Raw genomic sequence first — 14812 nt, forward strand, 5'->3', positions numbered from 1 at the left:
ACAAGTACGATGTAACAAGTACCGTGTGAGGCGAAATCTAGCAAATGGGTAGTCAGTCCAGCGTCAACTAGACCATTCCTACTTAATATCCAGTTCCGTGTGATTCAGGCTTAAGATGTTCGTTCTATGCGCAGCTTGCAAGTCAAGCGAGCCCAACGAAATGGGTCAAGTGTTTTCTTGTGACAGTGTTAAATCGTTAGTGCAAATACAATTATTACTCCAACTGTGTCCCAAGATGTGTGGTTAATCTGCAAGTGTTCATGTGTGTGTGTGTGTGAAAGATTGAGAATTGCCGAAACGTCACGATAACTGTAGAAAAGAAGGGAACCGATATGGCGCTTCCTCAGTCAAGGTAGGTACAGTGATTCAAATATATTAACGTGGACTTTCTCAGCCCTCTTTTTTAGGCAACAGCACGAACGTATTTTGCACCGAGGTGCTGGTGGCCCTACGTACACCCACGAGAAACATGAATATTTTTAGTTGGTTGGGAAGGTTGTCATTCCTATGAACGTTTCTCGTTGTTTTTAGCACGCGGAGATGCGTCATAAGCGAATGATTAGTGATTTTATGTTGTATGATTTATTACGTCACGCACTAGGAATTCTTAGGTTTGGTTCGGCCCAAGTGCCTTTTGTTTTATTGCGATTTCATCATGTTACGAATGGAAATTTTACATGGTTAGATTTCGATTTACTTCTGTTAACACATACTGCGGAGTTTTAGCGATTAGAGCCCAACACATATATTTCTGCCGTGCGATGCGCGACACAACTCAAGAAGCAGTGTTGCTAATGGAGCAGATACAAATCGCTGCAGTGCGCCGATGCACAGCTGTTACGTACAACAAGAAAATTAGAGAATGCAGGTCTATTTAATGTTGAGTTTTAAACGTCATGCATTATACCAGGACTAGGATTAATATGTACTAACAAGTGGCTTTGTATGTAGCTACATACATATGGACTAAAAATTTGCAAAATATGGACTAACTCATACGTAAAATTACCAAAAATGCCACAAGAAGACTTCTTCATAGTGATTCCTTATTTGAGTGATTTCAAACAAAATAAACACTTTATTATTTTCCAATGCATTAATGCACTGGTGGCGTTCTAACTGTTCACTCCCAAAACCCGTCTACACTGGTACGGAACTGCAACGACAGATAATATACGACCGACACTACCAATGCTTTGAGAACTAATAACATGCGAACGTGTTTAACAGTGACAATTGGACCACAACACTCCTCCTCAAGCAGTATTATTGCCTCTCTGTGATCGGCGACAGTCGGTAGCCTTTGTTGTACATTTGCAAACGATGCCGGCTTCCACAACAATAACAAGTACATATACTGCCACTAGACGATAAGCTGCGCGGCTTTTCTTTTGCTATGAACTTGTCACCCGTTAAAGCATGGCAATTTTAACACAGAAAACAATATGCATCGCATTAAGCAGCAAAAATGACAGCCTTCTCTATGAAATTTCTACAAGAACACGTGCCGGAGCCAAGAGTTGAAATGCTCATGGAGCCACATAATTGATTTCTTTTGAACAATTCAAAAATTATGAAATATGAACAATTTGTGAATTTCCCGACTACGCAAGGTTTTTGATTTCAACTTTGACAGAACTGGAGCCATTATGGAATTTAACGTTCATTAACAAACACACACTCAATACACGCACACAACGTCAAACCGGTCTAATACTTAGTATAAAATAAAAATATGGTGCTTCCAATCCAACAAAACTCACCGTCACTTTACCTGCCTTTCTCCTGACAGAAATAGTGCTTCATTATTACAGTTGGCAACACTAGTTACTAGCTAGCCAATGAACATGCACTGCATAAAAGAAGCAACCACTTCGTCATGCTATATTGCCACATTACCGTACCTGCCGAACGGTGTGAACCGCGAGCTGGAGCGCTATGCAATTGTTTTCAATGATTTTTGTGCGAGTGTGTCCAGGAATGGAATGACAATATGGCAACAATGGCGAAGGTTAGCGAGCAGCGTAGAACACGTGATACTAAGAGAGAGAGAGCTGAAACGAAAATTGGTATGTGCGCAACGGCAAAGATATGTGTGTTGCACTCTACTTAAGATTTTGTTCAATGTATGCTTTCTTGGTTATGTTAGGCAGGCCAGGTTTGGTCATCTTATCATTAAAATAAAGTCCCTAAATGCATTCTACTAAGGTTTCGATTTACTTCTACATTAATTCCCACTAGTCTGCGATATTTACAGTCGCTTGTCAACGGAGAATACATTGCCCACGGGAATAGCGCATGATTGCGTATAGTAATTTTATATATTTTTTTCCAACATAAATAACTTTTTTCGAAATTCAAACACTTTTCATTACATTAAAGAAGGTTCAAATTTCGTGTGACATTATTTTTCAAAATTTACACTTGTTTCTTTTTTCGTTCGTGGATAACGAAAATTGATTAGAGTTCGACACACATATCTTTGCCGTTGCGCAGATCCCAATTTTCGTTTCGTCTCCCTCTCTCTCAGCATCACGTGTTCTACCCTGCCCGCAAACCTTCGCCATTGTCGCCAATTGTCATTCCATTACTGGACACACTCGCGTAAACATCATTGAAAACAACTGAAAAGCGCTCCAGGTCGCAGTTCTGAGCGTTCGACAGGAACGGTAATGTGGCAATATAGCATGACGTAGTGGTTGCTTCTTGTATACAGTGCATGTTCATTGACTAGCTAGTAACTAGTATTGCTAACTGTATTAATCAAGCACTAATTATATCACGGAAGAAGAAAGGCAAAGTGGCGGTGTGTTTTGTTGGATTGGAAGCACCATATTTTTATTTTAAGTATTTGACTGGTTTGACGTTGTGTGCGTGTATTGCGTGTGTGTATGTGAAAGTGTGTGTGTTTCGTTATTGAACGTTAAATTCCATAATGCCTCCAGTACTATTGTTCATATTTCATCACTTTAGAATTTGCTCAAACTTGTGTGGATGCATGAGAATTTCAACTCTCGGCTCCGGCACGTGTTCTTGTAGAAATTGTATGACGGAAGCTGTTATTTTTGTAGTAATTTACTATTCCACAAACAGATTTCTTCATTTTTACACAAGAAACTACTTACGGTAATAAGTTCCTGTAGCATTGTCTAACATCTGTAAGGTGTTTTCTGTCATGTGGGAATGTATGATAGCGGATATTAATTATTTTTGTTCAAACTTAATTCTCCGACGCCCAATAGCTTTTGGTGCGTACACCTTCGTAGATTATCGCGCGTCGTGCTTGTGTTTTGTCGATTGCAGGGTTTCCAACCTCGCCATTGTTTTCCGAAAAGATGACGTGTCGTGGATACGTGGTGAAATTCATACCAGGTGTGGAAGATTCAGTGGATTTTGTAATTGGGTACTTGAAAAACGGGTAGCCCCACAAACCATTGACGGATAGCCTTAAAAACCATTCACGCATAGCCCCACGAACCATTTCCCGCAGGGTTAGGTTAGGTTAGGCAAGCATAGTTAAAATGTTGTTCGTAAAATAATGCGAGGAAGCTTTAAAAAAAATGCACTTCACTAGCATTTTTGGGTTACGAAGGTTGGAAACACTGCATCGACAAAACACAAGCACGACGCGTGATGATCTACGAAGGAGTACGCGCCATACTGTGTCTTACGCAAGCGAAACGACGCAAATAAAGAAGTACTCGTAATGTGAAAAATTGAAATTTCTTTCATCAAAAAAACGTGAATACACATTCAAGAATGTTCCGCGAAGCAGATAGGTAAGTACGAATGTTAAAAGTGACGAAACGAAGAAGTTACATGTGTTTGTGGAATAGTAAATTTTTACCGTTATTTTTGCTGCTAATACGATGCATATTGCTTTCTTTGTTAAAATTGGCATGCTTTGATTTGTGACAATTTTATAACAAAGGAAAAAGCCGCGCGGTTTATTGTCTCGGCAATATATGAACTTCTTATTCTTGTTATTGTTGCGAAAGCCGGCATCGTTTGTAAATGTACAACAAAGGCAGCCGACTGTCGCCAATCACAGCTAGTCAATAATACTGCTTATGGAGTGTTTGTGGTCCAATTGTTGCGGTTTAACACATTCGCAGGTTGTTAGTTCTCAAACCAGTGGTAGTGTCAGTCGTGTATCAATCACATATCTTTGCAGTTCCAGTACCAGTGTGGACGGGCTTATTGGGAGTGAACAGTTAAAATGGCACCAGGTCCATTAATACAACGGAAAAATATTTTTTTTTACTTTATTTGAAATCACACAAATAATGAATCACTATGAAGACGTCTTCTTTGCATCATTTTGGGTAATTTTACGCATGTGTTCGTCTATATTTAGCGAAGTTTTAGTTCATATGTATGTACAGTCACGGACACTACTGGGTTGTAACGAATGCATTGAAAGTTAATGAGATTGTTACAACCCAGAACTGTCCGTGACTGTACATATCAATCCCAGCCCTGGTTATAAAGCATGGCGTTCAAAACAATGTTTTGATACAGCTAATTTCTGTAACAGCTGTGCCTCGGCGCACTGTAGCGATTTTTCTATCAAATGGATTAGCAACACTGGTTCTCGCATTGTGCCGCGCCGATCGCGGCAGAAACTCGTGGGTTACACTATACAATAAACGGTGGAAGTGATAATTTACCATTTTTGTTACGTCAGGACGGTTTGTTTTCAGGGTAATAGTAATTACGCGCGCGTAATCCTTCGATATCCGCCGTTGATTTATTGCGTGTGTGACGAAAATAAGTGGCGAAAATTTGTCCGGGTTGCAATGGGTTGGACGTGCTGTGGTCACATTCAGAGGATAAATATCTCACTTATTTGTGGTTTCCGCATGTTAAAATCAGTTTCAGGCACCTTAAGACATCGAAATCTACAGATTAGAAAGGAAAAGGGTACCCTTGATCATCTGTTTTTAGTTATTTTTAGCTCGCGGAAATGTGTTATTGTGAAAGAAAGTAAGCCTGTCGTTACCTTAGCGTGTTACAACACGAAGGCTTCGCGCAAGTGAATATAGCACCCAAAACGACATGCCACAACAGCAGCTATAACGTTACGTAGTTAGGTTAGGATTGGTACTGATAGTTATTTTCGACGTGTTCTTTCAGTATTTTAGTGTGCATACAAACAGTTTGTACTAACAAAAAGCGGCGAAAGTACTCCGGAATTGCAAGTTTAAAGTTACGTGGGCCATACTTTGGGATCAAATATCTCCTTTATTTGTGCTTTCCTAACGCTGGAACCACTTTTACTTGTATATTACGTAAAACATTAAAATCTGTCGATTAAAAAAAAAATCGACGTAATTCTCGAGGGAGTACGGTCAACGGCCCCTTTTCGTTATTTCTCTCCATAATATACCTTTTAGATAATCGTTTCTCAACCTATGGGGCGTGATCCACTGCTGGGTCCAGAGGATGCGTTTCGTAGGTCGAGAAGTCGGGTTAGAAAATTTATTTACTGTGTCTTAAAAACCTATTACATTTAAATTACTAAGATATATTGTTTTAAGAATTTTAATTTAACCCGTGTTTACGTAGTCTAAACTCTACATTTCTGTTATTCTCGCTCTACCATTGTTTTTTCTTCAACTCTCTGATGTTCAACGCAAGGAAATCGGATATCTGTCGTTTTTGTTCGGTCGCAGCAATGAGTTCTTAATTATCTGTGTGTCACATGCATGTCGACGTAAGGTGTCGCTTGGTATTTATGACCGCCTGTGTGTGTGTGTGTGTGTGTGTGTGAGTATGCGATTGCCGAGAGGTGTCAACTAGAGATGGACAATATCGGAAATTTGACATCTCGATATATCGTCACAGACGATACGATATTTCTTCCGTATCGTGATATATCAACTCCACGATGTATATCGCCAAATATCGTGACGATATATCTTCAAAATATCATGACGATATATCGCCGGCACTATATATATCGGCAATGATATTGATGAAATATCGTCTGGTTCATATCGCAACAATTTTTTTCAATGGACGATATATCGTCCAACTGTCGATCATTTCACATTGCTATTGTGACTCTTGGATTACAGAATGAAGTATGTCTAATTCGTTTAAGCAAGGGTAAACGAGGGCTTCTTAAAGTACTCGATGTTAACACAAATAGGATTATAAACTGGGTGCATACCCCTACAAGTAATTCTGCCGGCGCCCATGCTTATGGGTTCCTAATATCCTTCAAGGTGGGCCCCGGACTGAAAAAGGTTGAGAACTACTGTTTTAGACTAATCGGGTCGATATTTAATCCACAGTGAACTACCGTATTTTCCAGCTATAAAACGCACCTTTTTCCTTTAAAAATAGATCTAATAAACAGGGTGCGTCATACACGCCGATAGTCAGTTTGTGATTACCTTCATTTCTGGAAATTTCTCCAATTCAGAATTAGACGATTTCTTTCTTCTTTCCTTGCGGTATGTGACGAACAGTGGCGTATTCTGAGTCCAATATCTGGGCTATCTCACTATGTCACGTGGTCCTAGGCTATGAATAGAAATAAATTTACCAACTCCTAAGAAATCAGGTTGCCAACTCACAAGAAATCAGGTTGCCAACTCATAAGAATCCAGGTTGCCAACTCATAGAAAATCAGGTTGCCAACCCGTAAGAAATCAGGTTGCCAACTCACAGGAAATCAGGTTACCAACTCATAATAAATCAGGTTGCCAACTCCAGAATCAGCATCATCATCTCACTGATATGAATAATAATATTTACTATTTCTGATCGATTTTTCTCCTGAATTTTATTCTCTAGACTTCAGGCGTCGCAGATAGCCTAGAGTATACGCTCCCGTTGACGAAGAAGATTAAAATGTATTATTTCCTAGTTATATTAGGTAAGTAATTTGTTGAAAGTAGACCTAATATTAATTTATATTTGAAATCTGTAAATTAATTATAAATTCAGTGAATTCTTTTTCCTCAAAAATGTGTACGAAAAATGGGGTGCGTCTTATTTGCTGGCAAATACGGTAATTCAAATTATGGACAGAAAAGTTTCATGCATAACCGTCGATTCGAAACCCGGTACGCCACTAGTTACAACAATGCGGCTTGCGGTTAGTTCAAGACTTCAAGGTGGGAAGATTAATCGTGCACTTTGAATATCCAGTTGAAAGTACTTTTGTAGCTGCAGGGAAAACATCAGGGTGGATAGAAGGTGAAAGAGAAATGCGGGTAGTCAAATTTAGTTCGAGGTTGTATCCATTCGTGGTTGTAAGGAAAATTGAAGTGATGTTTTAAGTTCACTTTGTGCACAGAAAGGCTAATCGGGACTGGACCTACAGTTTAAAATGGTACCCGAATCACTGTGCCATGTGCCTCCACCGAGTATCGAACCCGGGAAAGGTGTAAGGAAAATGTATATACATACAGGGTGTTCCGGGAGGAAGCGGCAATACTATGAGAACTGGTAATATGGGTGATTCTAAGCAAAAAAGTTCATATGAACATGGGTCCGATTTTGAACGATAACGGAGATATGAACAGAAATAAAAAGTATGTAGGAAAACGTAAACCAAAACAGTAACAAGTAAAACATGGCAATGTAATGGTAATTGTGTAAGTAAATACGAGAAGGGACATGCTGATACTAATCTTTATTGCATGATTTTGTGGTGTAGCTGTAATTAGTACACGATAATTAAGTAATGAAGCAAGCAATAAATGTAGAAATATGAAATGTTAACACCTGCTGGTCAGTACTCACATGAACGAATGTAAGGAGGGAAAAGGCCACAGAAATGATAGCAGGTCACAGCAGATTCTCAAAAATACCACCACCAACATCAATGCACTTCTGAGCGCGTCGGAGGACATCTTGTGTTGCACTACTAAGTTCCCGATGATGTTCCCGGATTAACGCAGCATCATTCATAATGCGAATGTGCAGTTCATCCCTTGCATTCACCCTTTCCCGGTAAACCTCTTGCTTCATCCACCCCCATAAACAGAAATCAAGAGGGGTTAGGTCGGGAGAACGAGGTGGCCACGGAACCAGACCACTACCACGACGACGACAACGACCAATCCATCGATTAGGGTAGGTGGGTCAGATGTTGAATGATCCACCGACTGGAATGAGCAGTTCTACATTTATTGCTTGCTTCATTACTTAATTATCGTGTACTAATTACAGCTACACCACAAAATCATGCAATAAAGATTAGTATCAGCATGTCCCTTCTCGTATTTACTTACACAATTACCATTACATTGTCATGTTTTACTTGTTACTGTTTTGGTTTACGTTTTCCTACATCATTTATATTTCTGTTCATAACTCCGTTAACGTTCAAAATCGGACCCATGTTCATATGAACTTTTTTGCTTAGAATTACCCATACTACCAGTTCCCAAAGTATTGCCGCTTCCTCCAGGGACACCTTATACAGGGTGTATCATAAGTAATAGCGCAAAACTGACACAGTTGAAAGTACACGATAATAGAAGCAAGAAAGTCTCAGTAAACATGGGTCTGTAAACGAGCCGTTTTCGAGATAATTGCTAATGTGTGGTTATAAGCCGCCACTGACTTCATTGTTTGTAAACGTCGTCCTAGTTGGTGAAATGTACTCTTCGTTGCTTTACCACAGTACGATTAGACTGTGTACTGATTGTATCCATCCTATTTGTTCTCGGAAATGTTCTGTTTTGTAAACAAAGAGCAAGCCTCGGAACGTGCAAGGAGAAAAGCACTCTGTGTTTACAAAATGCAATCAGTGACGGCTTCTAACCACACATTCGCACACATTATTAGCATTTTACCAACTACAATAGGATGACGTTTACAAACAATGAAGTCGCGATTATCTCGAAAACGGCTCGTTTGCAGACCGTGTGTGTGCATGGAGGTTGAAGGCGCAGTGGTTGTCGTGGCCTTGTAATCAAGGGGTCCCCGGTTCGATGCATTGTTGTTCGCATCGCACTTTAAACTGTAGGTCCAGTCCCAATTAGCCTTACTGTGCAAAAAGTGGACTTAAAACACCAACTCAATCAATCAATCAATGTGGAGGTTGAATTATGTACACTCAAATGAAAAGCCTTTCCTGCGCCACTGAACGCAGCTACTAATCACCATCCAATTCTTCAAGTCTAGCCCCCTACCCCCGAAAAAATCCTGCGTACGCCAGTAACTAGTGTGGTAGTTTCTCACCTGCTAGTTTTCTCCCCACACGTTACTCGTTGCCGTACTTGTTGGTAGATTTTTATTCCCACAAGGCATTGCGCAGAGCAGACAAGCTGAAAACTTTGACGAGCGACTTCAAGAAGAACGTTGTAGAATAGATACTCCTGCTATTTTCCTTACAATTGACAAAATTAAAGGTTTAGGAAGAAAAAGAAAATCCTGGACTCGGAAGTCGTGATAAACTGGTTGTACTTAAGATGTTTTCTAATGAACTCGGGTATGTATTTCTACATGAGATTTACAGCATTCATTCATAAAATAAATATTGTTGTTGAACTACACTGGTAATAATAAAGATTTTCATTATCGGCCAATCACATATGTCGCGTACAAATGTCATTGCTATGAGTAAATTTCTAAATATTAATGAACACAAATGCACCTCATTAAGACACTCTTTTATTATCGAGCAACCAGCTAAAAATACCGCACAACCAACACTTTCCTTGTCAAACTCACGGATTATCTTCACATGGCCAAACATTCGCTCTGATTGGTTGTAACTAGGGATGGACGATATCGATAATTTGATGTCGCGATATATCGTTAAGAAAATATCGTCACAGACGATACACTATTTTTTTCCGTATCGTGATATTGGCGATATATATCGCCAGCATTTCGTGATGATATATCTTCTAAACTCCGTACCAGCTAACTGTAGACCAGGCGAACGAGAACAAGTCTCTACGCGAGACGGCTCCACCAATGAACAGTGAGAGGAACAGGATTGTGTAATGGGCGACGTGAGTTTCCCGATTTCCTATGAAGCGTTGCAAACTTTTAAAAAGGATAATACCCAACGCACATGGCAAAGGACCGTATTTTTGTCTCCAGGTCCGTACGATTGGTTTAAGAATTTCTTAGGGAAATATTAGGGATAAAACTGCAAGAGCAAATTTCGACAAGCCGTGCATTCAGCGTACGGACTAAGGTCTGGACCGTACGGTTGGCAACACTGTGCTTTCACCACTCGATTTTCCTCCTCCTCCTCTGCCGATATGCGCGGCCCTGCTCTACAGTTAGCTGGGACAGGGTATAGTTGATATGACCTGGGCGATATTTGTTCAATATTGCGATATATCGTCTGGACGATATACCGCCCAACATTAGTTGTAACCACGGCATCGAGCAGAGAAGCAAGTTGCAATTAGAATATTGTCTTGTGCTGAGGTTCTCACACCCTTTTCTCATTGTACCCTTTAGTCGTAACTAAACGTCTAATGTACCCCACCATATGTTTTCTCCGAATAGTGAGTTTTGGTTTTTCTTTTCTTTCTTTTTTTTGGCTGCCTGATTGATGGGGTGTTTTTTATATGTTGGAGGCGTGTATCTGCAATAGAGGGAATGGCATTCGAGCTGTATGTGAAAAGATAGTGAACAAATAAACATTAGAACCTTACGTTTATTATAATCTTGAGTGTTCCTACGTTTACAATCTTTATGATTGGTACAAAAATAAAAATGTGAAACACATGTATGCTAAGAAGTATATGAGAAACTTTAATTCTTATATATTTTTCCAGAGTAATTGACAAAAGTAGAGATCAAAATAAGTTTGTAAACAAACTCTCAAACACAATTTTGGAGTTTTTATTGTAACTCCTTAGAGTTTCTAGTGAGAAGGATGTGCCTGACGTAGTTTCTTGATGTCTGGTTTGCATTTGAAACTTTCAAGCTGAAATTCTGCTCCAAATATAGTCTACTTTAGATTTCGAACGAGTATTTTATTTCAGAACATATGAAACAAAGATAAGAGTGTCAGTGACAAAATTAGTCTTATTTTCCTGTTGAGTAATAAAGCTATGAAGTATAAAACAATGAAGTCTGCTCTGCACATCTGCAGCAAAAATTGTGTGTGGACATTCTCGACATTTCTCTTCGGAGTTGATCGCGTACCCTCACCAAGTCGTTCATGTACTCCTGGGGGTACGCGTACCATAGTTTGAGAACCACTGGCCTAGTGGCCAAAACGAGTCTGGTAGCCATCATTTCTAGCCTGGTAGCCAGCGCCAACAAGGAAATGACTTAGGAAATCCAGCTCTGTGTGATTTGACCTTTAATGCAATTGCCTGTGTTTTCCCATAACTGTAATTTTTCTGACCCCGTTATTAGACCACAGCCTCAAGTGATATCGAACGAAATCAGAGCTGGACCTGGACTGATACTTTATGCACAGTAAAGTTAATTGAATCTAGACCTATAGTTTAAAGTGAACCACTATGTGCCTTCACCGGGTATCGAACCAGGGACCCCTTGGCGGGTCTAGGGAGGAGCAACTCAGGCACTCTCCCGAGGCTTGCTGTCTGAGTGTCCTGCACCAGAAAAAAAATATTTTGAGTATAAGTTGCTGTTGGCTTTTTTGTGAGCAACAAGCACAAAATATATAAATTCTTGTAAAAAATACAGAAACCAACTTAAGAATTCGTGTATTACACTATATCCTATAATAAATTTTGAAACAATAACAGTGATGATGAAATGCCTTTCTTCTTATCAAAGATTTTTATCGTTAATACAATTAAATTGTGAATGTTATATAAAGATGACAGTCACACAAGGTATATTATGAGTTATAGGAAGGACACTGGTGCTTGAAATTAAGTAACTATTTGTGTTTGCTGAATTCATGGATTATCTTGACATACTTTAAAATAGGGACTCAAAATTACTGAAATCATATTCCAAACGAAGGACTGCATAGATGTCGCTTTCAAATATTAAAAGAAAAATAATAATCAGTCGCCGCACTCATTAGTTGTTCACTGTGTAAGCCCATAGTGTACAATAGCTCATTGACGACGTATTGAAGACTCAATATACATGTGACTAAGGTAGGGTATGCCATTGGCTGAGCTTCTGCGCTGGGTGAGCGAGGAGTTTGGCGTGGCAGATCCTTGCCGACTGGGGGAGACGTAGGACTAACTGGACACAGGCTGGACACAGGATGAGTATACTGTATTTCCGTGTATCACCCTTTTTGGCCTGCATAGCCTGGTGTAATTTGTTAGTATAGTTATTTCGACTTCTTAAAAGCGCTAGAGAAGGCATTTTTTTAAAAGGTAGATTGCTCCGGGTCATGTTGGCTGTGGGGGTTTTGGGCGGGGCTGCAGTTGACTCGGACTCGTATAGCCGTTACGTACTGACTTTTGACAATCTAATTGGACGGACTGTTATAATTTAATTGGGAGATAATACGAGAGTCACTATTTATATTTTGAGCCTAGCAATGAAAAAAAAAAGGAATTTGGCATTGAAAACTGCTTTATTGTTTTTCGAAGTATTCTCCTTTATGGTCAATACACTTTTGCATTCGTTCGAACCATTTGTCAAAGCAGTTTTTCCAATCTTCTTGAGACACCTCCATAATATGGTTTTTGAACGCATCAACGACGTCTTCCGCCGACGAAAATCGTTGTCCACGCAATTTATTCTTGACATTCGGGAACAAGAAGAAGTCATTGGGTGCCAAATCAGGACTGTACGGCGGATGACCCATCAATTCGATTTTTTGACTGTTCATAAAGTCGGTTGTTAGACGAGATGTGTGACAGGTGGCATTGTCTTGATGAAGAATGATCCGACGGCGTTTGTTTGTTTTCCGTATTTGACCGAAGACCTCTGGCAAACAAATTGTTGTGTACCATTCAGAGTTGACCGTTCTACGTTCCTCTAAAGGCACAGTTGCCACATGACCAGTTTTCCCAAAAAAAAACAGGCGACCATTTGTTTCCATGTGCTTCGAGCGCGAACAACTTTTGTTGGATTGGGTTCATCTTGAAACACCCATACAGTCGACTGCTGTATGCATATATCCATGATTCGTCACCTGTTAGAATCTTATATACGTCTTTTGAAGCACCACGATTGTATTTATTGAGCATTTGTTTGCACCAATTGACTCGAGCGTCTTTTTGAGTTTTTGTCAAATTGTGTGGGATCCAACGAGAACATACCTTTCTCACAGCTAAATGATCATGTAATATTTTATATATGCTGGTGGAACTAATGCCTATGGTTGCCTCAATCTCACAGTATGTCACATGACGATCTTGCAGTATTAGGTTTTGCACAGCATCAATGTTTTCTTGAACAACAACTGATTTTGGACGACCTTCGCGAATCTCGTCGGTGAGCGAATGGCGGCCACGATTAAATTCGTTATACCAGCGTTTCACAGTGGCAAAGGATGGGGCTTCATCGCCAAATGTGGAAGTATGTTGATCGATACACTCTTGTCTTGATAATTCACGTCGAAAATCGTAAAAAATTATCGCACGAAAATGTTCACGAGTTAATTCCATTTTATTGTTTTCGCGCAATCTCCAAGGCAACATAAACAACACAAATGAAGCTATTGACAAAACATTTGAAGTACGTATGATCAATAATGCCAAGCGATTCCGTGCAAACGTCAAATCGCGCCTAACTTCAATCAGTGTTGCCAAGGCTCAAAATATAAATAGTAACCCTCGTACATAGTTGTGTTTTTTTGGAGTTAACTAAAATGTGGTTCTTAGGTGTTTTGATTGGTTATGAATGAACCATGTTATGCATATATAAATTTGGAAAGTATACTTAATTATATGATTTGTTAATAAATATTATGGTTGAAAGAATATTAAGTTTAAATTATATAGTTTAATTACCTAGTGAAAGATAATTAACTTCCACTGCGCAGATAATATAATCCTCGTCTCACTTCTTTATTATTTATAAGGGGGAAATAAGAGACGTACAGGATTATAACTGTTAACATTTCTTTTATAAGTTAGAAATACCTACATTTTAACGTACTGTTCTTTTTGTTTTATACCAGCATTCACAAGGTATTGTGGAGTGTACAAGGGCAATGCCAGGGTAGGCGTACTAAAATAAATTCTTAGTTCGAAATAAGATCACAAATACGTAATAAATTATAATTGTTGACTTCCATAAGTGACGATTACCATTATCTGTGGCAGGAAGTATCACAATGAAATGAAATATATCTCTTGCGCTTGCTTCATTATTTGACTAAAAATCCACAACTTACTTCTTATTATCTACATTAACTACCTTTGCACCTTTAAACGTTTCAAATATGTCCTTGACTATAACAGAAGGACAAGAATTTGATGTACCGTTAGTTATATGATCTGAACTACTTATAAAACGATAGTGAAGAAGAAAAATAAAATTTTGTGTAATGAATTGTCTATTATACGCTAATTTATTACAGAACTTATTAGTTTGTTAAAGAAATCCATGACCAGTTAACTGAGGATACAACAATATTATCATTAGATCCCATGAAAGATATTGTTAGAAGGTAAACACAACTCTATCTTGTTTTATATTGTCCCTATTCTTCCACAACCTATTACACATGCATTTGGTAATATTGCTTTTCGTACTCATATATTCCCACTCAGACAATGTACATAATTAATCTATGACAACATAATTAAATTTTTAGCACCAAAAGTGATATATAATTACACTTATTAATTTGCAACTTACCACACCGCGCTACGACGCCATGGGTCCCAGGTTCGAATCCCGGAATGGGTGTTCTTTGTGTGTTCCGTCATCG

The sequence above is a fragment of the Lepisma saccharinum genome, chromosome 22 (assembly GCF_977018435.1).
Source record: "Lepisma saccharinum chromosome 22, izLepSacc3.1, whole genome shotgun sequence".
NCBI classification, from domain to species: domain Eukaryota; kingdom Metazoa; phylum Arthropoda; class Insecta; order Zygentoma; family Lepismatidae; genus Lepisma; species Lepisma saccharinum.